The sequence below is a fragment of the Canis lupus genome, chromosome 8 (assembly GCF_048164855.1).
Source record: "Canis lupus baileyi chromosome 8, mCanLup2.hap1, whole genome shotgun sequence".
Taxonomy (NCBI): domain Eukaryota; kingdom Metazoa; phylum Chordata; class Mammalia; order Carnivora; family Canidae; genus Canis; species Canis lupus.
Window position 1 is genome coordinate 32,413,865 of NC_132845.1, and position 26,565 is coordinate 32,440,429.

Consider the following 26,565-nt stretch of genomic DNA (forward strand, 5'->3'; position numbering starts at 1 on the left):
ATCAAGAGAATAGGACTTTGATAAATGAAAATGTTTCCAATGCATAAACTGTGACTCCAATAGAAATTTTATGAACCAAGTGAATTGAATATAAGGCATTTTGAAATATGGCCATTATGTAACCTGGGAAAAGATTCAGATGACTTGCAAATTTTCCTAAAGAAAATGCACTGTTATATGATTGCTAATTTCCAGTCCCCAGTGAACAAATTGAAGGTAGTTTCTAAACGCTATGACTATGAGGTTTTACCCAGTTAATTAAATACAAGCGATTGGGTTACCTAACGTATTTGGTGGGCCTCGAAATTACAGTTTACAGCAATTATATTCACATTACAATGATAAAAGGATTAAAATATTCTGAATGGAAAATACAGATATAAAAAAGAAAAAAATGAGTTATAGTGAATATGTTGAGTTGCCATAATCTCCTCTGATTGTCTTTCTACAGATGAGATCTTTCTACAAATGAGATCATTTCTCAGCTACCCCAGCAGTTATGTTCCATATGTACCTTATTCCTCCAATTTGATGCAGTCATGTGAGGTTTGGAAGGCAGAAATAGGAAATGTATGGCTTTGGCCATATATTTTTGTATGATGATTATTTGTTGATGATGGACACAGACACTGAAATTTGGATTTTTTTTTAGCAGTGACCCAGTCATTAGCTTTGTGGCAGGCTGGGGAAGATGGGCAGAGGTGGGATGGCTTGCCACATGTGGGGACAGTAGGAAGCTCTCTGAATGAAAGTTTCCAGCAGAAGCCCTCTGAAACCCTACTTCCTGTGGTAGCAGAAGTATCAGCTCTCCTACTGGGCTTTGTGGAGCTCTGGAGTAATTTCTAGGAGGTCAGCCTAGAACGCCTCTTGTGTCCTCCAGCTGAATTTTTAAGAAATTAATTTCCTGTGTTTAAAGCTTCTTCATTAAGATGGATAGAATGGTTTCAGTTTCCTGCAGTTGAAGTTCACCAGATCCATCAATGACTTGATGGTCTACTGTGGCCCAGCACTTTCTATCTTGTTTTTTAGTTTTCATGCCTTGCCTTATTTCTATTGCCTTTTGATAGGTTTTTGTAGAATAGCATAGAGACAAAAGAATTGGAAAATCAATGTCTAGTCAAGAATTGCTCACAGAAGTGTTATCTTTGAATTACAATGAGCAATTTTTTAAAAATAAATACGTGTATAACACTTAAACATATTAGTCATCCTCTCATTTAGACACCTTCATAAGTAGTCATTAGTTAACCCTCTATGTGAAGTCCTTTAAAACTAACACAAGCAAAACTGATTTTACAGTCTATCAGTAATTATGCTGATAGATTTGGGAAATTGTTCAACTGAGAAGGAATAGGCACATTTCTAGAACATTTCCGGCCTGAAAATAAATAAGTAAACTGGTGGTACTAGGCTAAAAATGTAGCCTGATAAAAACAAAATAAATATAAAATAAAATAAAATAAAATAAAATAAAATAAAATAAAACAAAACACATGTCTTCAGGAAGAGCTAAAATTGCCAACATCATTTAATTTATAGTTAAGTAAATCAACATGTATTTTATGACAGAAAGAAACTCAATAATAATGAACTAAAAATACAATTTTGTATCTACAACTTGAACTAGATTTTGATACACTTGACATTTTAATGAGGAATATTTCATTATAATTATAAAGACTGAAATGATATTATAGTGTTCACATGCTTGTTAAGGGCACTCCTTGAAAACCATTTGGCTGTGTCAAGACCCTGTAGTGCTATTACAGCTGCTCCATAGACATGTACACTGGCGTTGATTAATCAAACTCACTTTCATCTGTGACTCTTTGCACATACCTTTTATAAAATTGACTTCATTACCTATTTCGCCAACAATAAAACTATTGTCTTTTCTATACATCTTCTAAACTGTAAGGAATTAAAATCTTTTAAGGACTGAAGTACAAATTAGATATAGGGAAAATTTTAAAAATGAAATCAAACAAAGTGAAGAACAACAGAAGATTAATTACATTGTCTTTCTCAATGTAGTAATTTGAGGGGGGAAGAAAAGATAATTTAGAGTTTTGAAAATATCTTTAGTTCAAAATACCAGAGGATATCCAAATAAGACTTACAAGGCCAACAGTCATTCTCCAAAGAGAGACAATCATGATTCAGTAGAGTTCAAAACTATGAAATGGATTTCAGTATTGAGCTTCTACAGTTTCCATAGCTAGAAATAATCTATTTGGAGTTTTGACATAATAATATTAAGTGTCACAGAGAGAAAGAAGTACAACATACACCAGTAAGAAAACTGAACATAGGTACACTTTTTCTCAGAAAATATTTTAAAGGTATGGTGAGCTCATACCCCATCAGTAAGCAGTTGTCAAGCTTAAGTGAGAACCTGAACAACTGCGAGAGACAAGTAGTCTTCTTATAAGATTTAGTAAAGCATTTTAAGGATTTCTGAAGCTCATGTGTGATTTTTTTTCCTCAAGAATTCCATTATTCATTTAATTTCAGTATAGCTAAAGTTTATAAGAGGGCATATGAAATTATAAGTCAATACAGAGGTAATGTATTTTTTCAAGGGATTTAAGAATTCTTTCATATGCATTCCCAAATGTGTCCATGAACACTAATGTATATTTCATGTATATCCATTTTAGCACTTTCATTAATTTGCAAACTCCTTGAAAGAGAGACCAGGTCTTATTCACCTTCAGTATCTCCCTCATGTTGAGCTCAGAGCTGGATCCACTAACAAATTATTGACTGCCTAATTAAAAACAACTCATTCAAGGTATATAAAAGAAAAGCTGTTTTTAGTAAGTTAAATCCACACTTTCATTTTTCACTTTCTAGTGGTTACTAAGATTATAAAAGCAACCACTCCTTCTGATCTCAGTTTAAAAGTCTTCAGGAAAAAATATCTCTGATATTTAACCACTACCCTCTGTCGCTAACTGCTTTCCCTCCCATTTCCAACAATGTCACATCTTCTTGTCTACCTTTATTTATTTTTTAAAGATTTATTTATTTATTTATTTATTTATGAGAGACACAGACACAGGCAGAGACATAGGCAGAGGGAGAAACACGCTCTGTGCCGGGAGCCCGATGCGGGACTCATCCCTGGACAGGGATCATACTCTGAGCCAAAGGCAGATCTCAATTGCTGAGCCACCCAGGTGTCCCTCTTGTCTACCTTTCTAAACTTAAACTCAGCTTACCAGGTACATTTAATCCTGTGGTTATTTCATCAATGTTCCCTATACTAGAACGTAAAATCCAAAACAAAGAGGAATTTGTTTTGACTCTCACTTGTATTTTACTACAACAAAATTTGGCAAACAGTATAATTTTTATAGATATTTTAGATGTATGGGGGAGGGGGAGAAAGAGAAGGAGAGAGAGAGAAAGAGAAGGTAAAAGAGGACTCCACAATTTATTATTTATTTAATAACAACAAGGAGTTTGCAATGATTGGATCTGTCACCCAGAGCACCGTCCCTCTCCCCACTCATCCCCACTCCAACTTTGATGAAAGAATGTATTTATCAGATGGTTGGCCAAAATTGAGGGTGGTTTTTTGGAGAGGTTTCACTATTTTCTGTATGTCAAAAGGTCAGGCTCATAACATAAAGTAAATTATTCTGAAAACATGATTATGGTCCAGACAGTGTCTAATATTGGTTCTCTCCAAAGGTGTCTGGACAGCAGATTTAGTTCCTAGTTTGTATTGTTCTGTAGTAGCAATGCCCAAATTGTGCTATAGAGAATAGCAGTCCCTCAAGTTTTTAACAAATATCCCCATTACAAAGTTGTGGTTCTGCTTGTATGGGAGATACTCCTATTTCTTTGCATGAGGACTTCTGAAGACCGTTAAAATATTAATATCATGATTTTCTGGGAAGGAAAATTAACATGGAGCATTTGCCAAACCTGTTTAAACACTGAAGATTTATTTTATGTTATTTTTGAAGCAGCTAATCATATCCCTAGGAACTAGTATTTCACTGAATGCTAGATTTTGGGCTTGAGTCCCAAGGTTTATGGTAACACAGCCAAAAATTAAAGCCTTCTCAAACTACCCTCAATTCAGGCTAATAAAGAATAAAGAAGGAAACTGAGGCAGTAGGCTTAGTCTCTGATTCTTCATCCTAGTGGTTGTTCTCATCATTTTATTATAAATAATGTGAGGATAGATATGTTTCAGAGACCTTCCCCACCCCCTCCTCAAGAACTAATGTTTAACAGGAAGGACAGAAAAATTGGATCTGAACAGCCTGGTAAAAATTTAAGTGAAAGTACCAATTCTCACTCCTTCTCCAGAAAGAATTAAATTAAAAAGTAACTCTGAATTTGAATTCTCAGATTATACCAAAGTTTAGAAGAGGAAGCTTAAAAATCAATGTACTAAAGTTAAAGCCTCAGTATATATTGAGCTCCTGAACCATATGTTTTATTCAGTTATTTGGCTGTGGGCTCTACTTTGCAATGCTTTACTCCACCTCCACAAGGAAAGCAACATATTCTGATCAACGACTCCAAGACTGTCGTTAACCGCTGGGTTTGATTTTATCCCTTGGCCTCTATGCAAATAAGATACACAGGGTTTTACTTTTTGTTGTTGTTCTTGCTCAGCACTTCACTGGCTTATTTCCTCTAAAGTAAGTGTGTGTATTAAAAAAAAAAAAAGTCTTAATGAGGCCCATGGGTTTCATTTCTGTAATGTCAGATTTATTTGTATAGGTTAGCTAGACATAAACTGGCAGTTTCTTTAAGTTTCAATAACTGAAACATAAGTGTATGTAGGATAAGTGTATCAGAAAAAAAAAATCCAGTTGATTTACCTGGGCTTCCAATCTGTATTAAAATGCCAGAATCATGTCTGTCTATCATATATCTATCTGAAAATAAATGACTTTTGAAGGTAACTTATGCAAATATATCTTAATTGAAGTGAACTCATGTAACTCAAATATTGAACAAATGTTTCATTATTGTTAGAAATGGATTTCTAAAATATTTTGATGAAAGGTTTAGTGGCAACTCTAACTGAAAACAAGACATAGTAGGTCGGCTATTATATTCAATCCTAATAATGGCCTTAAATATAATTTAATATTAAGTTTTGAAGCAATAAACTTAATCAAGGTGATGTCATTATGTTCATAACTGGTAAACTAATTTTTTTAAAGTTATTTCGAATAAGCAGCGAGAGGCATGAATCTTTTTGAAATTGGCCTAAGTGCTTGTAATGAGCTCTGCTTCTCAGGTGTGTCTCCACATGCATTCAGGACAGGCTTCTTTCTGTAAAAGGCAATAACCCTGAGACTCTTTAAAGTTTGTTTTTGTTTTGTTTTGTCTTTCTCCCCAAGAATAATTTGACTTTGTCTTTATTTGAGAAGAAAACTTCATGGATATTTTTGGAAGATGGGAATGATGTAGAATACATGTCTACTCCAAGATTCACCAGCCTTGACACATCCACTAAAAATAAGGTTATGATGTTAAGACACTATGATTGCTGGAAAAAAAAAATTGCTGCCATATGTCTTACCTTGAATGTGCTGAACTGAGCTTTTTGTAAGGCAGAAACAATACTCCCTTTTTCCTTTTGGTCTTCATCTTATTTATATTTTTAAACATTTTTTATAAACTGGAAGGTCTCAGGGTAATCATTTTCAGAGGTAATCCAAAACAGGAGGCAACTTTTACTATGATACTACTTGGTACATGGTTTCAGTAAGTATTTCTTTTTAGTTTTATTTGCTTTGTACTACTCACTGCTCTAGAGGGAATATTCAAAACAGTTTCCTGAAGTTACATTCAATTCTAAATTACTGATCATCCCCCCAAAATAGATCAAACTTGCTGGTAAAAAAATTTCATTTTCATTTTAGCTCATCATCTGGCAGTGAACTGGGGGTAAAAATGTAGGTTACTCTACCCACTTTGTGATAAGAATGATCATAACATGGGCCTTTCAAGAAAGAAAAGGATAGAATGATAAAACATGACACAAATGGCATACGATAAGAAAATAATTATAAGAACTTAAAGTCGAACAAATACATCCTCGGTAGCTGCTTTTCACCCTAAAAGAAGTTTGAATTCAACACACAAAAATTACTTGATATAGTACTAGTTTCAGCTACCAGAAGTTCTAGAAGGATCTATTCATAAGAATCCCCTGGCATAAACCTCTGGAAAAAAAGCCTCTGTAAGAGAGCTTTAGTGTTGTTTCAACCTCCAGTTTGATCAGATTTTAAACCTACTTTCTAAAAATGTGCTATATTGACAAAGTATTAACTTTCAGAAAAAGAGCTAATGATAGCAGGGGAGAATGAGAAGTAGATACTTGAACTGCAGAGATGGAGACACATCCATAAATAAACTTGACTGCTCTTGTTAGGCCATGAACAAATAGAATGTTAACACCGGATAACAGTTTCCAATTGTGGCTTTATTGCAGACTTTGGAAATAGCTATCCTTACAGCCTCTATCTCAGATTTTTTAAAAAGTCATATTTATATAAAACGAGACCTTTTTGGTTAGCTTATAAATACTTAAGAGCTATGATGTAATTTGCATTCTAAAACTATATAGAAAAGGCAAATTGTGCAAGCAATTCTATTTTATGCAATTGTCCAGATTAAATTTATCAAGCTTTATTTTCCTACGTGCACTCCAAAAACATATTTCTTCAATTGTTAAAAACAACAACAAGGTTTAGATAGCTTCATAGTCATTTTAATGTGAGTATTTAAAGAGAAAGTCTGGCAAAGCTTTAAATAGAAGGCAAACACAACAATTAAGTAGTCAGCATTACCTGCCTTCAGAACTCTAAATAGGTTTAATTATTCAATAATTCAGATTCATAGAGCAGCTTTAACTTTAAGCAATTATATAAAGAAAAAGGTGATTGTCTTCTTATGCAGCCAGGAGCTCAATGAAAAAAGAAAACAACAAAGAAAGGTATTTTCTTCATAACCATCAATCACCATGCTTAAGACTTTTTGAATTGGGCATCATTCAATGTTTCCTTTAGTGACACAGGTCTTATTATATCACTTAATATAATGATTTAATATTGTATGACTCAGATAAGCAAATCATATCATTTGTATTAGGTATGCAGAAAAAAATAAACTTAAAATCCAAAAAAAATAAGTATTGGTAGGTTTTGTTAGATTTTACAAATTTCTTTTATAACTTCCACAATATTAGGTGTAGTAAAATGGAAATGCTAAATGAGATGTTGCTTAGTGCGTGTCACTGGCTCATATTCAACAGTGACTGCAACTTGGATTTTTTTTTTTTTAAGATAAATGACAGAGGAGCTTCATGTGTCTCATGGCAGGGACAAAGGGCATTGGTAGGCCTATGTGATAGCTGTGAAAGCTCCTAATCAAAAGTGGCATTTGTCTCTTCCACTACCATGTCCTTAACCAAATCAAGGCCATGGCAAAACCTGGTGAAATACGTTCAAGAAAGGTAATTCTGTTATTGAGGGAGCAGCAAGTAACTGGGCACAACTATATGACCTCCGTCACAAATAGTTTATCCTCTTGGTCACAGAGATTTTTCTCTCTCCCTCAGCTAAAATACATTCACTTCTCCCTATAGATCTCATCCAGTCATGATAGAAGCTGAAATCCCAGGCTCTCCCAATAATGTAGACTCCCATCAGTAGCAATTCCAAAAACTTACTTGGAAAAATGTTGCAAGGAGCCATAAGGAGGGAAATGTTCCTTTACCAGTATTAAGAAGGTCTTTCTTGGGATAGCTGATCTGTTCCTTGGGTCACTCCTCAGCTTACTACCCTACATGATTCTTTGTTTATTCTTAGAGTAGGCCTCACTCTACCTTTATAATTTTGGGCTATATATGGAGAAACTATTAGAGAGTGCTGAGGGATTTTCTTATCCTGCTTCCTGCTCATGGAATGTTAGAAGTTCAGAAGGTGTTTTAAATCTCAAGCAATCACATTCTTTTACCCAAGTGAATGGCTCTTTGGCAACTATGACTCTCTTAAAACTTTGTTTTAATGTCTTTGCTTCAGCAATGTGTGCAAAATCAGTAATGTGTGCAAAACCTCATCCAGAATTATCTTTCCAGATATGCTTCTCTCTCGAGACATCTTACCTATACCATGAGCTTTTCAAACTCAGGTAGGAGAGCTCTACCTTTGTTACTTTTTTTCATTGATTTTTGTCAACCTAAGGTAGTTTACTAGATGGTACCTTAAAACACTCAGAGATGTTATCATAGGCAAAGAACTATCTCAAAGTTTTATTAAACTGTTATTTTTTCATTTAAAACAATTCTTAATTTTATTTTTTACTAGTTATATATAAGAAACAGTTGCCTCTCTCATCCTGTAAATCCTAGAATTTCAAAAAAAAAAAAAAAATCCTAGAATTTCTGGATTCTCTGTATTTCCCAGTTGTAAACCAGCTAATCTTTTCCAGAGTTATCTCTTTTTCCATTGTATATTCTCAGTACAACTAATAATTACCAGTGCACATTAGTACCAGTCTGTTTCACAACAATTCTGCCTGAAGGCACCAACTCTCTCGGTATACTATCTTTCTTTCAAGTTGTTGCAGGAAGGTTTTATCAAATGCTCCCCAAATGCATAACATCAGTTGCCATTTTGCCAGCCTTTGTGGCTTACTGCTGGGCTCTAAGACCAATCACATTGTAGTATTTTTATTAGAGTAGCAAACAACTTCTGTAAGCAATTTTTTTGTCAGCTTTCAGTAGGTTATACTATGGAAAGAAAGTTTTATTTCTTGCTCTCATTATGTGCTGGCTATAGGTCAACTGTGATTTTGCTCCAGATGTCTTCTTTCTGGGAGGAAGTACAGAGTAAACCTACCTGAGACCTAAGGTTCTCATACAGAAGGAAAAAAGCAGTGGCAGAGTTGTCCAGTAGATCATACATTTTGTGCTCAGAAGTGGTCTATGGCACGTGCATCTATATATCATAGGCTTAATCAGGTCTATGCCCTAGCCTGATGTTAATAAGGTAGAGAAGTGTAATATTCTCTAAGAATATGGTACAATCAAAAAAACAAAAAGAGTATTGTCCAATCTATTGTAGGTTGGAAATAAGATATTAATATTCTATCCTGGGGGACTAGAATCCAAAGCTGGTTTGGATTATATACTATTAACCTTAGGATATCTTATTATCTAAGTCCCAGAACAAAAATCTAAGACCAATGAGTAACTTCTTTGTTGTATTATTATTTTTATTTTTTAAATTATATATATATTTTTTACCAATTTTTTTAAAGTCTAGCAACGGGCACCAGGCGGCTCAGTCAGTTAAGTGGCCAACTCTTGGTTTCGACTCAGGTCATGATTTCTGAATCGTGGGATTGAGCCCTGCCTTGGGCTCTAAGCTCAGCCAGGGAATCTGCTTATAGATTCTCTTTACCTCTTGCTCTCTCCCTTCCCCTGCACTCTCTCTCTCTCTCTCTCTCAAATAAATAACTATATCTTAAAAAATATAAAATCCAGCACAAAGTATTAACATAGAGATAAAATTTGTCTTGAGGTCCAGTGCTATCACCAGAAGTCAGTATTTTAGAAAAGTTTATTTTCAAATCAAGGAAGAATTATGTAAAAATATTTCAGCTCAGAAACGTACCTAGAATTTTGATTTTGGAATGAGAATGCCTTTCCACCAAACACCCAATTAGCAACCCCAGTCTCACTTTCAGCTATAGCACAGATCAGAAAGGTTTGGCCTATCGGTCAAATGTAGCCCATCATCCATTCTTGTGCAAAAAAGTTATTGGGACACAACTATGACCATAAGTTTATATATTGCCTATCATTGCTTTCACCCTACAATGGTAGAGCTGAGTCCTTGCAAAATGTATTGCATTACTCATTGCAATTTTTTTTTTCTATCTGGCCCTTTAAGGAAATAATTTGACAATCTCTTCTGATAGCATTAAATCTCAATTAAATAGTTAAATTAAATATACAGTGATTTGACATTGTGAGGCTGAGGTATCTGATGTCCTGAATGTTATATCACATTAAAAAGTAATCAATATGCTCTCATATGCTATATGAGAATAGCTTTAATTTATTGCATAGTCTAATTGCTTGTGCTGAATTTCAAAGCTAAAATTTATAAAACTTGAACAAAATGTTTGATTTGATATTCCTGTTTAGACATGGCCACAGGTAAAGTCACGTAGTGCTTTTTTAGAAGATGAATATCAGATAATCATAATAATTGCATAAGAAAAAATAGTAAAACAAGTATATCCAAAATTAGCTACCCTGAAATGAATGCATTATTTTGAAATAAGATATTAATATTAGCCAATTTCCTTCATCAAAAAACATGTATCCCTTTCTTTCCAATCATCTGCTTTGTTCTCAGGAACATATATTCTAACCTACTGGAAATTTGGGTTAATTTCACATTTAAATTATTCTAGATAGTGAATTTATAGTTGATGAAATTGTTTCAATAAAATGATTGATTCTAGAAAAGTGAAGCAAAGTGATATTTTTGGGGAGGAGGAGTGTATAGAACTTTTTATTACACATGTTGTACAGTATAGGCAGTACCTCTTAGTTACAAAGGCCTGATTGCTAAATGCTGCAAAGGATGGTTTACTGCAAAAACTTTTTTCTAGAAAAAGCTCATGACAGCAAAATTGTTGAGATGTGTTTTACTATATAATTCACATAATACATTAGGCAAAAAGACATATTTACCCCACATCCCAAATGGCAGAGAACACTTTTATCTTGTTCAGTTACCATTAAAACATTGTGAAATGCTTCAGGAAAATAAGGGGATGCTTTCACAACACAAAATCCCATCAATACCATAATTAATGGTATTGATATGGTATGGTATGGTATTAATTACCATATCATTGACATCAACACTATGGCATATTATATGGCTAAAAGAATGGTGTCAACCTATACTCAGTATTCTGGTGAGATGATACTATGAAATAAAAGATAGAGTCATTGATATTGGTACCGTATCCTTGTGGGTATAGCTCTATTTATACATGTCTGTGAATGCATAGAGAAAACTGAAAATTATATTGATTTGATTGGGTTATACATGTAGGGAGCTTGGAAGTTTTCACTTCACCTGTTAAAAAATATTTAAATGAAATTAGTCTGTGAGCAACTCAGAATTCATTGCTCACATTGGCTTGGAGGCCAAAACAGTTGCAATAAGTTCATCTTTCCACTTTGTTTTATTTAGTGAGCAGAGTTTGTTTTTTGACAGCACTGAGCTTCCACGGTAAGGGAGGCAAAACTTTACCTCTAATCTTGTGTTTTCATGTGGGACTCTAACAAAAAGACATAGTAACAAGAGAAAAGCAGTTTTTTCATGCATGCAATGAACGTTGTGTGAAAGAAACCTAAATGAAAAGTAACTCAAAATGGCGTTTAGAAGTCAAGCTTGTCTAGCATCTTCAACAAAGATTGTAGATTTATAAAGAAATGACAAGACAAAGGAAAGCAGTGTTAGGCTTCCAGAGGGTGGCAGACTGTGGGAAGGTAATTATGTAGGAGGGAACTCATGGAGTAGAGTTGCTTTGCTTATTCCTCTGGGTTGAGAGACTTCTGTCTCCAGGAAAAGGGGAATTTATATCCTGCCTTTAGGAAGAAAAGGTGAGACTTTTTCTAGGTTCTTAATTACCATCAGCTCAAAATAATTTTTATGTCAGAGGCATATTTGAGGTGACTTATTCTGTTTTCTTTCACCGGCAACTCATCTACTATAGCTCAGGTCTCTCTATCCCAGAACTGGTTCCTGTGGTGCTTTCTGACCTGAGAAGCCATGACTTCCTATATTCATCTGTTTTTCTCCCCAGTCTTGGGCCAGTGGTTGGCCCTGTGTCCTCTTCTCTCTTATGGATCCTAAAAATGTTGGTAATTGTAAAGTCTTCTCAGCTTTTTACATGTTGTAAGGATGCCCTAAAATAACTTTCTAGGCCCAAGATGGAGCAACTCCTGCCCAGTGTGCTGTGTTAGCAAACTAAAGCTTAAATAAATTCTATTTTACCACTTGACCCGAAATGAGGTATATCCAGTCAGCCAATCTGCAAATGCTGAGCCAACTCTGAGCTTTCTCATCCCAAACTAGTTTGAGTATATGGTGCCAGCCCGTTAGATATTTTCTGTTTGTCTATTCCCTGTTCTTTATTTTTTTTTATCTCATAACATCTCTACCCCATCTTGCTAATGGATGCATAAAATAAATCAAGGTAAAGCACAGATGCTCATGGGCACAATTCAAAGCTATGGTGGCTGGATGCAGAGATGCTTAGTGTAGTTTACTAGGCAAGGAAGGTGGCAGGGCCACCATTGCTGTTTGGGGTATATGCTGCTCAACAGGTGCTGAATGCTATTTTCACTTTTTTCCACAAAAGCAAAAATTCTCAACAGGTTTCCTTCAGTGTACTCTTAATCCCCTCTATCTGTTTCATCCATCTCCCCATTCACCTCCCCTCTGGTAATCACCTGTTTGTTCTCCACAGGTAAGAATCTGGATTTGTTTTGTTGTTTTGTTTTTTTTTTAATTTATCTTTTTTTTTCTCCTCATTCATTTGTTTTGTTTCTTAAATTCTACATATGAGTAAAATCATATAGTATTTGTCTTTCTCTGACTGACTTGTTTCATTTAGCATTATGCTCCCTAGCTCCATCCATGTTGTTGAAACGGCAAGATTTCATTATTTTTTATGGCTGAGTAATATTCTATTGTAAATATATACTACACCTTCTTTATTCATGTATATATAGACACTAAGGCTGCATCCATAATTTGGCTATTGTAGATAATGCTGCTATAAACAGAAGGGTGCACAAATCCCTTTGAATTACTGTTTTTGTAGTCTTTGGGTATATACCCAGGAGTATGATTACTGGATCATAGAGTAGTTCTATTTTTTTTAATTTTTTGAGGTATCTCCATACTGTTTTCCATAAGTGGCTGCACCAGTTTACATTCCCACCAACAATGCACAAGGATTCCTTTCTCTCCACATCCTTGCCAGCACTGACTGTTTCTAGTGTTTTTTATTTTAGCCCTTCTGACAAGTGTGAGATTATATCTCATTTTAGTTTTGACTTGCGTTTTCCTGATAATGAGTGGTATTGAGCATTTTTCATATGTCTTCTTTGAAGAAATATATGTTCATGTCTTCTGCCCATTTTTTAATTGGGTTATTTGTGGTTTTGGTGTTGAGTTGTAGAAGTTCCTTATGTATTTTGGATATTAACCCTTTATTGGTTGTATCATTTGCAGATATCTTCTCCCATTCTATTGGCTGCCTTTTAGTTTTGTTGCAGTTTTTTATTTTGACGTAGTCCCAGTAGTTTATTTTTGCTTTTGTTTCCCTTGCCTCAGGAGACATCTCTAGAAAAATATTGTTATGGCCAATGTCAGAAAAATACTGCCCATTCTCTTCTTTAGGATTTTTATGATTTCAGGTCTCACATTTAGATCCTTAATCCATTTTGAGGTTATTTCTGTGTGTGGTGGAAGAAAGTGGCCAATTTCATTCTTTTGTATGTAGCTGTCCAGTTTTCCTATCATGTGTTGAAGAGATTGTCTTTTTCCCACCACATATTCTTGCCTACTTGATTGAAGATTATTGACCATATAATTGTGGTTTTGTTTCTGGGTTTTCTATTCTGTCCCATTGATCCAGATATCTGTTTTTGTGCCAGTACCATATAGAGTACTGTGTTTTCCTTAACAAGGCCAGCCATTAGAGAAAACTTGTTAACAAAAGTCTGACCTACTAGGGTATTATCAGAGCCTAACTGACCTGAGAGAAGTGAAATATCCACCTCCATCTCACTTAGCATCTTGTCCCACCTAAGGACGTAGAAGGAAAAAAAACTGAGAAACACTTGTGAAGTTCACAATCCAGAGGCATGGGCCCACACAGGAAAGACTAGAAGTCTGAAGTGATATACACCAAATTTTACCTATGGTTTTCTCTCAGGGAAAAAAAGTATAATGAATGGAGATGGGCTCGAAATCTCATATATTTTTGCATGTTTATGTAATTTGCAAATTCATATGGTAGATGTATGAATTCTAGTAGTTAGAGTCTACTATCTTATCATGAAAGTGTAGGAAGAATTTAAACCACACTTCCAGAGTATGATTGTAAGATATTTGTAGAATTTGTAAACCAAGGCAAGCAGCCTTTTAACAATATGGTGGAAGACTGCAGTCCAGTTATTAAGCTCTTGAATGATCCTAGAAATTGTTCACAGAATGATAAACTTGTGGATAAAAGAGATACAATGTAAATTGACATTCTGGGGGGAACTTTCCCTCTGTAGCTATTCTGAAAAAGCTCTTCTTTGGAAGGAAGTACTTCACAATCATTCAAAGGCATATATTTTCACATACCCTAAAAACTACATGAGGTGCTATAAAAGTAACAAAACTCTGTTTATAGTAAGCATGTGTGACATTGTACAACCAGCAATTCCATTTTAGCAGATAACAGGTTAGGCCTTTCTAAAACTTCACTTTCTCACACAGGAGTAGAAAGAAACATTTGGGGAAATCATGCCTGATTCCAGATTGAATATCAGTCAAGAACCTGCCCATCTGTGAAAGAATATTTTATGGTTTGTTGGTAATTAGAGAATGATCAGATTTCCTTATCTGTAACTAGAGTAATTTGGGTGCCATGAGAAACCAGAGCATCTTTGCTATGATCACAGTAGATTTTAGTTTTTAAATAAGAAAACCTGATTATTTTAATTACTGTAAAATATTTAAAACTATATACATATGGCCATTGAATAGTATGACTACTAGGAATTAGATAAAAGCATCTCATTTGGAATGAGTTGTAAGATTATCAGAAATGTATTTTAACAGGATTGAACCCCAATATCTAAGAAATGGCTTCTACTCAATAAGAACAAAAGGAAAAGCACTCTTCTCCTATGTAATGCCTTCATAACACCTGAACTTTTCCTTCATAAAACTTAGTGTGACTAAAATGGTTTAATTCACCTCTTCTCTTCTAGAACTATAGGCTATTTAAAGAGTGGGTGATGCTCCCCATGCATTTTATTTGGCAGATTCTCAATCAAGTATTTCTGAGATAAGTAAATTAATTAATTGCTCTGTGAGAATGTATATCAATGAATATGAGAAATGTATTCTATTACTTTGGAATAGATAAGAATGTCTAGAAGAAGAAGAAGAAGAAAGAAGACAACGATGTCAAAAAGAATAAAATAAGAAATGTGGGATATCTGTTTTTAAATCTGATTACCTAATATATTGTGATGAGAAGACCATAGTCTTAACTTTCTCAGAGCACAATGGCCCTCTTAATTCAATAAATATTTGTTAATCACCTACTATGTGCCAGACATTCAAAGATTAATGAGCAAGCATCATGGGTTTTATGTTTACAGAAATCATATGTATTCCTATTTTCTTCTGCTTTTTATTACAAAAGTCACAAGACAAGGACACATTAAAAATAGACACAGTAAAAGTTCTAGTAAGGATGAGCCAGTTGCAACAACAGCCTTGTATACAGAGAACATTTACCTTCTGTAAAAGATGCTGAGGCTTTTGTGTCACTATTATTTATAGAGTACCCTCAGAGGATTGGAACAAGACAAGGCAACCAAGGATGATACAGATCTAAATATAAAGCAGTTCTATTATAAAAATTTCCTTTCAAGAGGTGCTAAATATGAAAATGTGTATGCTTAAATTCTAGGCTTCTATTATATAATTTTCAGTACTGCCCTTAATTTTCTTCCCAGTCTCTCCCAAAACCACTTCAGTCAGCCATCTGGAAGGGCCTTGACTTTGGCATTGTGTGAAGCTGTAATCATGAAGACTCCAAACTGGTTTCTGCAGACCAGATAGAGAAAATCAGGGCTCCAGTGGTCCTAACTTCTGGCTTCTAAAGAAAGAAGAAAATCAGATGTGAAGGAGATGGGATGAGAAAATAGCTGGTTCTTTTGAGGAAAATGAAAAGGTTAAGTAGCAACTTGATAAAATCAAAGCTGTTTTTTTAAATAATTTTCTTTCCTATTCAAAGAAAATGCTAAGCTTTCTGAGCTTTATTTCCAAGATTGAAAAAGTTGTTATACTATGAAAAAAGTTATTTTTCTAGTTTGCAAGGAGTTAATTTCAGGAGAGACACATGCACATAATTCATCTTTCTCTAGCACCTCTCAAAGAAAAATATTTAAGTTGCTTCCAAACCTTCCGCAGACTAGCAGGTTAGCAAAAAATAAAGGAGGGCATGTGAATTTTAAAATTTATTTTTATTAACAAAAACCAAGAAAGACTTTGTAAAATGAAAATCTTTCTTGTTCTGTAAATATAATGATAATTACTTTTCATGGGAATATATTACCTTTTTTTTTTTTTTTTTTCTGGCACTAAAGAGTTAAGCTGTAAGAACAATTAACAGTTCAGGCTAAAAGCGCTAGAACATGAAGGTGGAAAAGTGTGAACTTTGCTGTCTGCTGAGTTCCTATTATTACCAAGTTTCTTTTTCTCTCACTTTATCACCTCTAGCATTTCACTTCAGGGAATATATAAAGATAAAAGAGAAAAATTTTAAGATAAGTTTACACTACTCTTTTGATGATCAAAATAGTTACATACATCCTGTCTTACCTGTGCTCCCCAACGGTAGGATATATGAATAAAAGTAAGTAGGAATAGAATTTCAGATAATATCCCATTTAATGAAGAAAGAGAAACTGCAAAAAGCATCCCACTAGTTATAGTATTTCAGGAACTCTGATCATGTATATACTTAGGTTATTTATGACGAATTTCTGGTAAGAAAATCCGGAAAATTAAAAATCAACCAATAAGATCTCAGTACTGTGTCATTAAAGATGCCTATAAGAATGTGCTAAAAAATCTATACATCAAAGGTATATTATTCAATATTTTTAAATAATATAAAATCATTATCAATTTAATTTCTTCCCAATAGGTGGAATAAAGTTCATTCCTCTCTGCCTAATGGATAACAGCTTAGTTTATACTTGGTGGTAGCCAATTTTAATTTGATCTTTCCTGCAGAGCTAGGCAAGGGGTTACTTGCTTATCACAAACAACAGGAGACTTAGACTGGAGGAAGAAGAGACAGTTAAAGATATCAAAAGTTGTACTTTTGCAGGACAAAGCTAGTCACCTTCCATCCCCTGGCCTCTTTCTTAGTCAAGTTGGAAGCAAAACTATTTATTTTGTAATGAGGATGGAGATAATTGAATTAAGGAAATGTGTGCATTTAACAAACACTATGAACCATTAGAATAAAGATGTACTCAGTGTGTGATTGGAAGTCATGGAAAAAAGCAGCCAGTCCAGACTAGTGGCTGATGTGATTAGCACATGAGTGGTATGGGAAATTTCTGTGGGCCAATGGATGAGGTGATTTAGAAAAAATGACACACAGTTAATCTAAGCAAAATGAGAGGGGAGATTTGATATGAGAGTAGAAAAACGTTGGAAAACCTGGGATAAGGAATCTTACAGATAAGCAAAAGTATTGCCAAGTATTGAGGTACCTGGGTGGCTCAGTCAGTTAAGTGTCTGACTCTCAATTTTTGTTCCACTCATGCCCTGAGATGGAGCCCCACATAAATAAATAAATAAATAAATAAATAAATAAATAAATAAATAATTGATTAATTAATTAACTGCCAAGTATTAATGAAACTACAGACTTGTAGTCAGGCTTGTCAGCACAGGTTTCTTTTGCCTCCAACCTTGTTTAGTAGTGGAAATGGGAATTATATAGGGTGAACTATGAAGTTCCTTAGAATTTGATGTTGTTGGTGAAGGAATTGTCTTGAAGACCCAGATAAAATTCTCCCTTCTAAAATCCTCCTTAGATTTCCAGCCCCACTGACTGCTCTTTTTCAGAATAGCCCTGCTTTCCTGATCCCATATGTGCTGCCAGGATTGGCTAATGTAGGATCCTCTAGATGGTGAGTACCCGGGGAGCCACCACCATGTCTGCAGTGGCCTGTATGATAGCGATCAGGTCAGGATCTTATTTCTGTTGGGGACAGGAATGATCATGGGAGCATAGTTTTATTGGTTGGCTTCAGGACCTGGCTGTGAACTGAAGAAGGTATTCATTGGAAATGTAGTTGACATAAAAATCTAGCTTTAGGGATCCCTGGGTGGCACAGCGGTTTGGCGCCTGCCTTTGGCCCAGGACGTGATCCTGGAGACCCGGGATCGAATCCCACATCGGGCTCCCGGTGCATGGAGCCTGCTTCTCCCTCTGCCTGTGTCTCTGCCTCTCTCTCTCTCTCTCTCTCTCTCTGACTATCATAAATAAATAAAAATTTTTTAAAAATCTAGCTTTATAACTATGTCATCAGGCATCTCCAGAGCACCAAGAATAATGTCAGGAGATGTATGAGAAAAACAATTATAACTTCAGTACCCCCAACCAGTAAGGACCTTAAAGCACTGGGATAATATTGTTCTTAAGTTGGTAGACAATTAGAGGTAGAATGGAATCCAGTGTTACAAAGGAGGCCCATGTACTTAAAAAGAAGGAAAGTGATACAATGGTGATTGGGAAGTAGGTAATGTAGACTAAATAATATGTGGGTTTTTTTTTTTTTTTGAAACCCATTGGGAAGTGGGAAATGCACTAAGCACTATGTTTTTGTTTTTTTTTTTTTTTTGCTTTGTGAACAAGGGGCTCTACATTTTTGTTTTGCAATGGGCCCTGCAAATTATGTAGCCAGCCTTGTGGTAATTTAAACATTACAGATAAAAAATAATTATGGGGGGATATGCCAGTAATGAGAGGACATAGATTACTTGGGAGGGGATTTCAAGAAACATAAAATGGGGAGTTGGGAAAAGAGACAAAAAAGTGATAAACTACCCCCACTCCTCCCCAAAAAGGTGAGATATTGAAAAGAGTAGCACTGTGGAAAACTGTGGCTACACTTCTTTGCGGACTTTGGCAGAGTAGAAAATGCCCCAGAGTTGCCCTAACCCCCATCTAAAGGGGTAAGGAAGCTGGGAGTATTTGAGCTCTTACTTACATTCACCATTGGACTCCTTACAGTTAACACTTCAGCATTTCTGGCCTAGCTTGTATATAAACTGAGAAAAAGTCTTCAATCCTAGAGTTTCAGGGGCTGACAGAGACCCTAGGGGCCTGACTTGGATGGAAAAGCTAAGAGGATCTCACTGGGGCACCAAAAGGGTCTGCTGTACAGAATCCTCCTTTAATCCATTTGATATCTAGTGAGTTGACTCTGGGGATGAACTGAACTAGGCCACACTAAATTGGGAGTACCCTGCATGGGTTCTTCTTCCCAATGTGTATTTAGATGTGAAACTAATAATAACCAACTCCAGAGGCCCTGAAACTATCTGCCTTTTAAAGTAATACAAATTCACAAAAGCACAAGCATGTGCAATACATTCTAAATAAAGTACCTGATTTCTTAATTTCTTCAATATACTTCCCTGTGTGAACAGCAGTCTCTCTCAGCTCAGAATGTTCTAAATACAATTAGCTTTCTGCATTCAATTAAGTGCTTTGGTTTTACACAAAGCAAAATTTTCATTTCTAGTTTAACCAAAATTCAGACACCTATAAATATGAACTACAGTGTCTTGTTCTTCATCAATAGATTTATTATGGATTTTAGAAAGCATAACAATATCACATCTGACATGTATTAGGTATCAAAAACTTTAGGAATTAGTAGAGTAAGGATCTGCTAGGGGAATGCCTGGAAAACTGAAGGGACAGTCAGCTGGTTACTTCTTTAAGAGAGATAGATGCTATGGGGAAGGAAAGGATAATATGCTGGGTTATGGGATTAACTATAGTGCCTGACATTGACATTTCACTGGGGCTGTATGGTGAGGAAAAGGTAGAAAAATCATATTAGTATTTATAGCACAGACAAAAGCAGAATCAGAAGCTCTTCACTGAAACATCCCATCATTCCCTTGTAGCAGGGATGCTATTGTCTGAATTCCAAGCTAAGGATTCTGTGCATTCATGCCCTACCCCAATGCCAGTTCCTTCATATCATTCCAGCTTCTTGGTTTTATTAGCCTTCCCTCAAGCTCTTGCACTGTTATCTACTTGCTTGTTCAATCTTTGCTCCACCACGTCATTTTGAAAGCCATAGTTTGAAGCAAATGTAACAAACATTAGCTCTTGAAACATTCTGGATACTGGGATAGGAGCTAGAGGCTCAAGGGGATTGAGACACAGTTGCTGTCTTCAAACATCTCATAGTCTAGAGGGAAAATATACTTTATCTCCTCATCTTGACTTTGAGATATTTAGACTAGCAGCACTGTGTTTGCAATCTCTTTATCGATCTCTGTAATATCTCTTTAGAAATGCTCCCAAGTAAACTCAGCTTGACATTCTCAGGAGGAGACACTCCAGTTATAAAGAGTGAAATGTTAAAAAAAAAAAAAAATGACCATGACACCAACTAATTTTATTTCTTTCATATTTTTGATGTAGCATGATATAGCAGAGATTAGTAAATTTGATGAGGAATTAAGGGTAGGACTTTGATATGACAAGCACAAAGAAATTATCTCTAGATGGTCCTTTTCTTCCAAAGCATGTCATCAGCATTTATCTCCTTGTTACTTCCTCCACTTCATGTAATTCCTTTGATAACACCCTAAATATATTAGCTGAAACAAAGATGAAGAATATATGAACAATTTACTGGATTTTGGCATGACTTTTCCAAAGTCATGCTTGGACTTACTGCACCAAAGCAATGTATGAATATCTCTGTATCCTTTAAAATATTATACTTGTCATAGCTTACCTTTTAGAGAATATTTTTTCTACATGAACTACAATTTTGTGTGTGGTTTTTAATAAAAAGTAGAATGCTAAAAATAAGCAACATTAAAAAAACTCATAAAAAAGGCCTAACTTTTCTTTAAGCACTTGTAATGACTAGAAAAAAAAGAAAATAAATGAGTATGAATGTATTAACAGTATTACCTTTTTAATTATTCCAATATCAAAACTATCATTGTTTAGATACCTATATTCATTTTTAACTTAAAATTATTTTAAAAATAACTGACATAAATGTAAATGTACTAAGATTGTTCTTAATTAATAACAATTATAGTTGAAAAGGCACAAAAAATTGTGGGAAGGAAAAATAATGGTAAATTCAAGGTAAATTTTCATTTTTATCCCTAGCAAAGTTTAACATTATCAGAGCGTTTGGTAAATGTTCAACATAAACTTAATCTCAAGAAAACCCCACCAGGGAGACTGAGTGGCTAAGTGAGTAGAGCATGTGACTTTTAATCTCAGAGTTATAAATTCAGGACCTGTGTTGAGTGAAGAGATTACTTAAAAATAAAATCTTAAAAAAAAAACACAACCCACAAACGTTGTTCCCTATGGATAAAGGCTAGCCACTGAATTCTACCTAACTTTTATTGGTTACATTTTTGTGCTAAAATTATAACTTTTCAGGATCTCTTCATTTATTGGGTTCGGTTTTATACTAGTTGATCTCAGTTATTAAATAAGAGAGGATTAGGGCCAGATTTATGAGTTTCTAAAGAACAAAAGAATCTTTATTAAATGACTCTTAAAAATAAAATTGTATTATTAGAACTTGGTCTTCCAATTTTTATAAAAGCTAATTGGAAAAGACACATTATGTGTCACAGTAATACAAACCTTCACTAATTGCCAAGATTGGGCATGAATAGATGATGATGTATGTTAGAATGTGTGAATTTTAAAATTATGTTCAGAACAGAGTTTATAAAAATAACAAAAACTAAAGCAAATGTTTCTGTAAAATTATTTTACTTATTTAGACAACTTCTGTCTTTCAACCATATCTAATTCAGTAGTTAAGCTTTATAGGTCAATATTCTAGATAAGTCTACCCTTGGCTTTTATGGCACATAAATATAAGGCATTGTATTGGAAATCACATAACAGTTGTTTGTTCAGTTTGGTGTATGGCCACAATTTTTAGTATTAATAAAATAAAGTATTTATTATAGATCAGTTCCTAAGAGACCTGAGGCCTATGTGGCAGAGCCACACAGTCTGATTAAATGCAAGAAAGTACACAGCATTACTGTGGGCTCTGAGACGGCTACAAATCCAGCTCGTCTTCTTTAATAGCTTAGCTCTTAACTCCTATAATATGTCCGCTATTTGATCATCACATGAAACAAGAGAAGTGTATCTCAAAACTCAACTACAGATCAATTCAATTTACTATATGTCTTTAGCTGCTAAACTGCAGGATAAAGTTCCTATTTATATAAAACTCATACACAGAAGTCAGCAGTGTGCTTTTACTTTGATTTGAATCAAATTATATGGATATTTAACGGAATAATAATTCTATTATAGCAAATTTTAAATTCAAGGCACTTTTGATGAAAATAGATTGCTCTTATTGACATTTATTATTTGTAATTCTGAGTCACATTAATGCAGTTCACCTCTGAAATTTCATTCCTATACATCTTCTATGTGCATAAGACTGTTCAGTTGAAAATGTATTTTTATAAAACTATATATTCAATGCATAGACTTAAAGAAAGATACAGTGTGCCTACCTCCAAAGTCTAGTGTGTGTGATCGCTTGAGAAGAATATGATGCTCATTAGCTAGTCATTTATTTTTTATTTGTTTATATTTAATATTTTTAATTCAAGTATAACATACAAAAAAAACAAGTATAACATACAGTATTATTAGTTTCAGGTGTAAAATATAATGATTTGACAATTCTATACATTACATTTCTTTAATATTTAAACATATTATCATACCAGTTAATGCCCAGAAGAAAATGCTCTAGATGTAGAGCTGCAATGTCAAACTTGAGGAGGTACAACAGGTGAAATGACCAAGATTAATAGATTTTTAACAAGATGCCTCAGCCAGGGAGTTAGAAATGCTGGCTTGAACCATCTTACAATACTTGGGAAATATTATACTTACATGTTTCCCAGAGTTCATAAGACAATGCCCATAGTACTTCTCGTTAAAATATAGAATTTAAGTTTTAAGAAATGGAAACAAAACCTTGATAGGAAAGAGTGGACCATTAAAGAAATAAAATTTCAGACAGGGCAGTTATTTTGGTCCCATAAATGCTTGGCTGCAACCAGGATTTAATTATTAAAAAAAGAAAAAAAAACCAACAATACTAATTTTTTCCAATGGATGTCGCATTAAAAAACATCTCAGTCTCGAAATGACCTGGTCTAATATTTAGTGAATGTACATGATATTACCTTTATCATATTTTTTACTCTTTAAATGCAAAATAATTGGAAAGAACACATACTCAAAATATCTATATTTGATCCACTCAGTCTACCTCTCCAGGATTCATTTTCCTGGAGGATAGGTATAAATACTACCTACTTTGTACAGCCAGTTCAAGAATCTGCAACTGTGTGTGTGTGTGTAAAATCTCTTGCAGTTTCCTCACTGGAGGTGTCCAGGAAATAGTTACTTTCTGCAAAAGTCCTTAAACAGCAATCTTTAAAAAAGCAGATGAGTATGAACATATTATCCTGCTTATTTACCTCCATATACAGGTTATTCCATGATGACTCTTCTACTACTTTATGGCAGTAACAATATGGGAATATCAGTTCTATCATAATCTCTCCAAAACTGAATGCTAAAATTATTTTCATTCATTTAGTAAATATTTCAAAATGCCTACTATGTGGCAGGTCCATAGTAAGCAAAAGAGTTACAAAGATGAGTAATCATGTACTTGCCACTGGTACAACTGTCTACTCAGAAGAGCCAGGCATATTGCTACATACACATCAAGTATGTTTTGATCGCTAAGGGTCAATAATCACATCCAATAATAATAACAAAAATACAAGCTTATCCTCAGACACAACAAATCCAATTAGAAATCTCTCTACCCTTGTTTTGTTTGTGTGTATAGGGAGAGCAGGGGGTAAGGGAAAGGAGGAGACACTGAGGAGCAGATACATGGAAAGAGGGAGCCAGAATATTATTGCCTCTATCATTCTCCACATACATGAAATACAGTTGAATAAAATTTAGAACTATATAGCAGACAACTGGAAAAATATTATCACTGCATAAAATGAAGAAGAAATAATTAAGAAAAATATATCACTAATATTAAACTACTTGGCAAAATAAAATTAAAATAATAACTGAATGACTAATAATGAAAGTGTATAATATTTGTAATTAATTCACTAAATTGGAAGTTGAGTTTATTGCATCTCTTTGTGTCTATAATACATCTATGATAACCTCACTATGAGTTTACATATATTTAAAAGCTTAAAACCTTCTTCTTTGAGTTGCTAATACCTATGAAAGGGAAAATATTTAAGTCCTATATTCTTTTTTGGTTTAATTTTGCTTTTGACAGCTTAATCATGATGTAAATGACATATAATAAACTCATTATTTAAAAATATATATATGTTTGAATATGCATAGACATCCTTGAAGCTAAACAGTAAGCATATCCATCACCCCTAAAAGTTTCCCCATATTCCTTGGTAACCCTTATCTCAAACTCCTCCTTCTTACCCCCAGGCAACAACTTACCTGTTTATGTCAGTATAAATCAGTTTGCATTTTCTAGAATTTAAATAAATACAGTCTTAAAAAATGTACTTTTTATTTTTTCTGTCATCCAGTATAGTTATCTTGAGACTTATTCAGCTGTTTTTTAGTAGTTCATTGTTTCGTTGCTGGGTAATATTGCATTATATGGCTATGTTGTATTTGTTTACTTAGCTGTTGATGGACATTTGAATTATTTTGCATGTTTGGCTATCCTAAGTAAATATGCTATGAATACTCATATATAAGTGTGTGTGGACATAGGCATTCATTCCTATTGTCTAAGTGGCTAGCAGCATATTAGCTAGATCATTTGGTTAATTTTATAATCAGTTATTTTTTAAAGTTTTTATTTAAATCCCACTTAGTTAACATACACTGTAATATTAGTTTCAGATACATGTGGAATATAGTCATTCCACACTTCTGTACAACACCCAGTGCTCATCACAAGTGCACTCCCTAATCCCATCACCTATTTAATCCATCCCCTCTGTAACCATCAGTTTGTTCTCTATAGTTAAGAATCTGTTTCTTGGTTTGCCTCTCGCTCTCTCTCTCTCTCTCTCTCTCTCTTCTTTCCCCTTGCTCATTTGTCTTGTTTCTTAAATTCCACATCTGAGTGAAATCATGTGGTATTTGTCTTTCTCTGACTGCCAAGTTGTGTTTCAGAATTACAGTTTACATTCCCACTACCAGTATACAAGATCCAAACTTGCTTTGGTACATCTCTTAAATTCTATCCATCCTAATAGGTGTATAATGGTATCTCACTGTGTTTTATTTTGTATTTCCCAATGAATAATTATAAGAGATTCTCAGATTTCTTCATAATTACCGCATAATTGTTTGTCATCTCTGTGTCCTCTTAGATGAAATGTCTTCAGATTTCTGCCCACCTCTTCACTGGATTGTTTTTATATTAATGTGTTTTATGTTTCTCATATAATCTGGATACAGTCCCCTCTCAGTTATGTGACTTGAGATTATTTTCTTCCAGTCTGTGGGTTATCCTTTCACTATCTTAAAATAATATTTTAAAGACCAGAAGTTCATAAATATGGTAAATTATAATTTATTATTATTTTTCCTTTTATGGATCGTGCTTTTGATGTATCTAAGAGCTTCAAAATATATGGAAAAAATAGCTGATCAAATGAAAGAAGAAATAAATTTTCAAATATATTAGAGCTTCTAATAATTCTTTCTCAATAATTGATAAAATAATGCACAATTATTAAAGATATAGACTATCTGAACAATATTATTAGCCAGCTTGACCTACTTGACATTCACACTCCACCCAACAACAGGAAACACATTGAACTCAAAAGCCATGGTATGGTATAGATCAAAATTTGGGCCATAAATTGAGTTTCAGTAAATTTTTAAAAAGATCCCACCCATGCAAAATATGTTCTCTGAATCTGAAATCAATAACAAAAAGATCTCGGGGATCCCTGGGTGGCGCAGCGGGTTAGCACCTGCCTTTGGCCCAGGGCGCGATCCTGGAGACCTGGGATCGAATCCCACATCGGGCTCTCGGTGCATGGAGCCTGCTTCTCCCTCTGCCTGTGTCTCTGCCTCTCTCTCTCTCTCTCTCTCTCTCTCTGTGACTATCATAAATAAAAAAATAAATAAAAAAAAAATATCTCTGGATATTTCCCCAAAATATTTGGAAATCCAGAAAAAAACAATTCTAAATAACCTATAGAACAAAGAAGAATCACCAGGAAAATTTGAAAGTATTTTATCCTGAATGACATTGAAAACAAAACCTATCACTCAGAAGGAAATTTATAGCACTTAAGTATCTCTCTGGAAAGTAAGCAAGGTCACGAATTCAGTCTCAGCTTTCATCCTTAAAAAATAGAAAAAATCAAA

At 34.4% G+C, this 26,565-nt stretch overlaps 1 long non-coding RNA gene across 3 annotated transcripts in view; it reads left to right on the forward strand.

Moving 5' to 3' along the window:
- The window catches only part of LOC140638067 (uncharacterized), a 181,322-nt gene that overhangs the window by 80,142 nt on the left and 74,615 nt on the right, over window positions 1-26,565 (forward strand). Inside the window, exons 4-5 of one of the 3 annotated variants that reach the window (XR_012035243.1) lie at window positions 8,120-8,172; window positions 15,824-16,041. The exons of 1 other annotated variant lie outside the window; for it this stretch is intronic. This is a non-coding gene — a long non-coding RNA (uncharacterized lncRNA). The remainder of the gene's footprint in view (window positions 1-8,119; window positions 8,173-15,823; window positions 16,042-26,565) is intronic. One more of the 3 variants, XR_012035245.1, reaches the window with a different exon arrangement.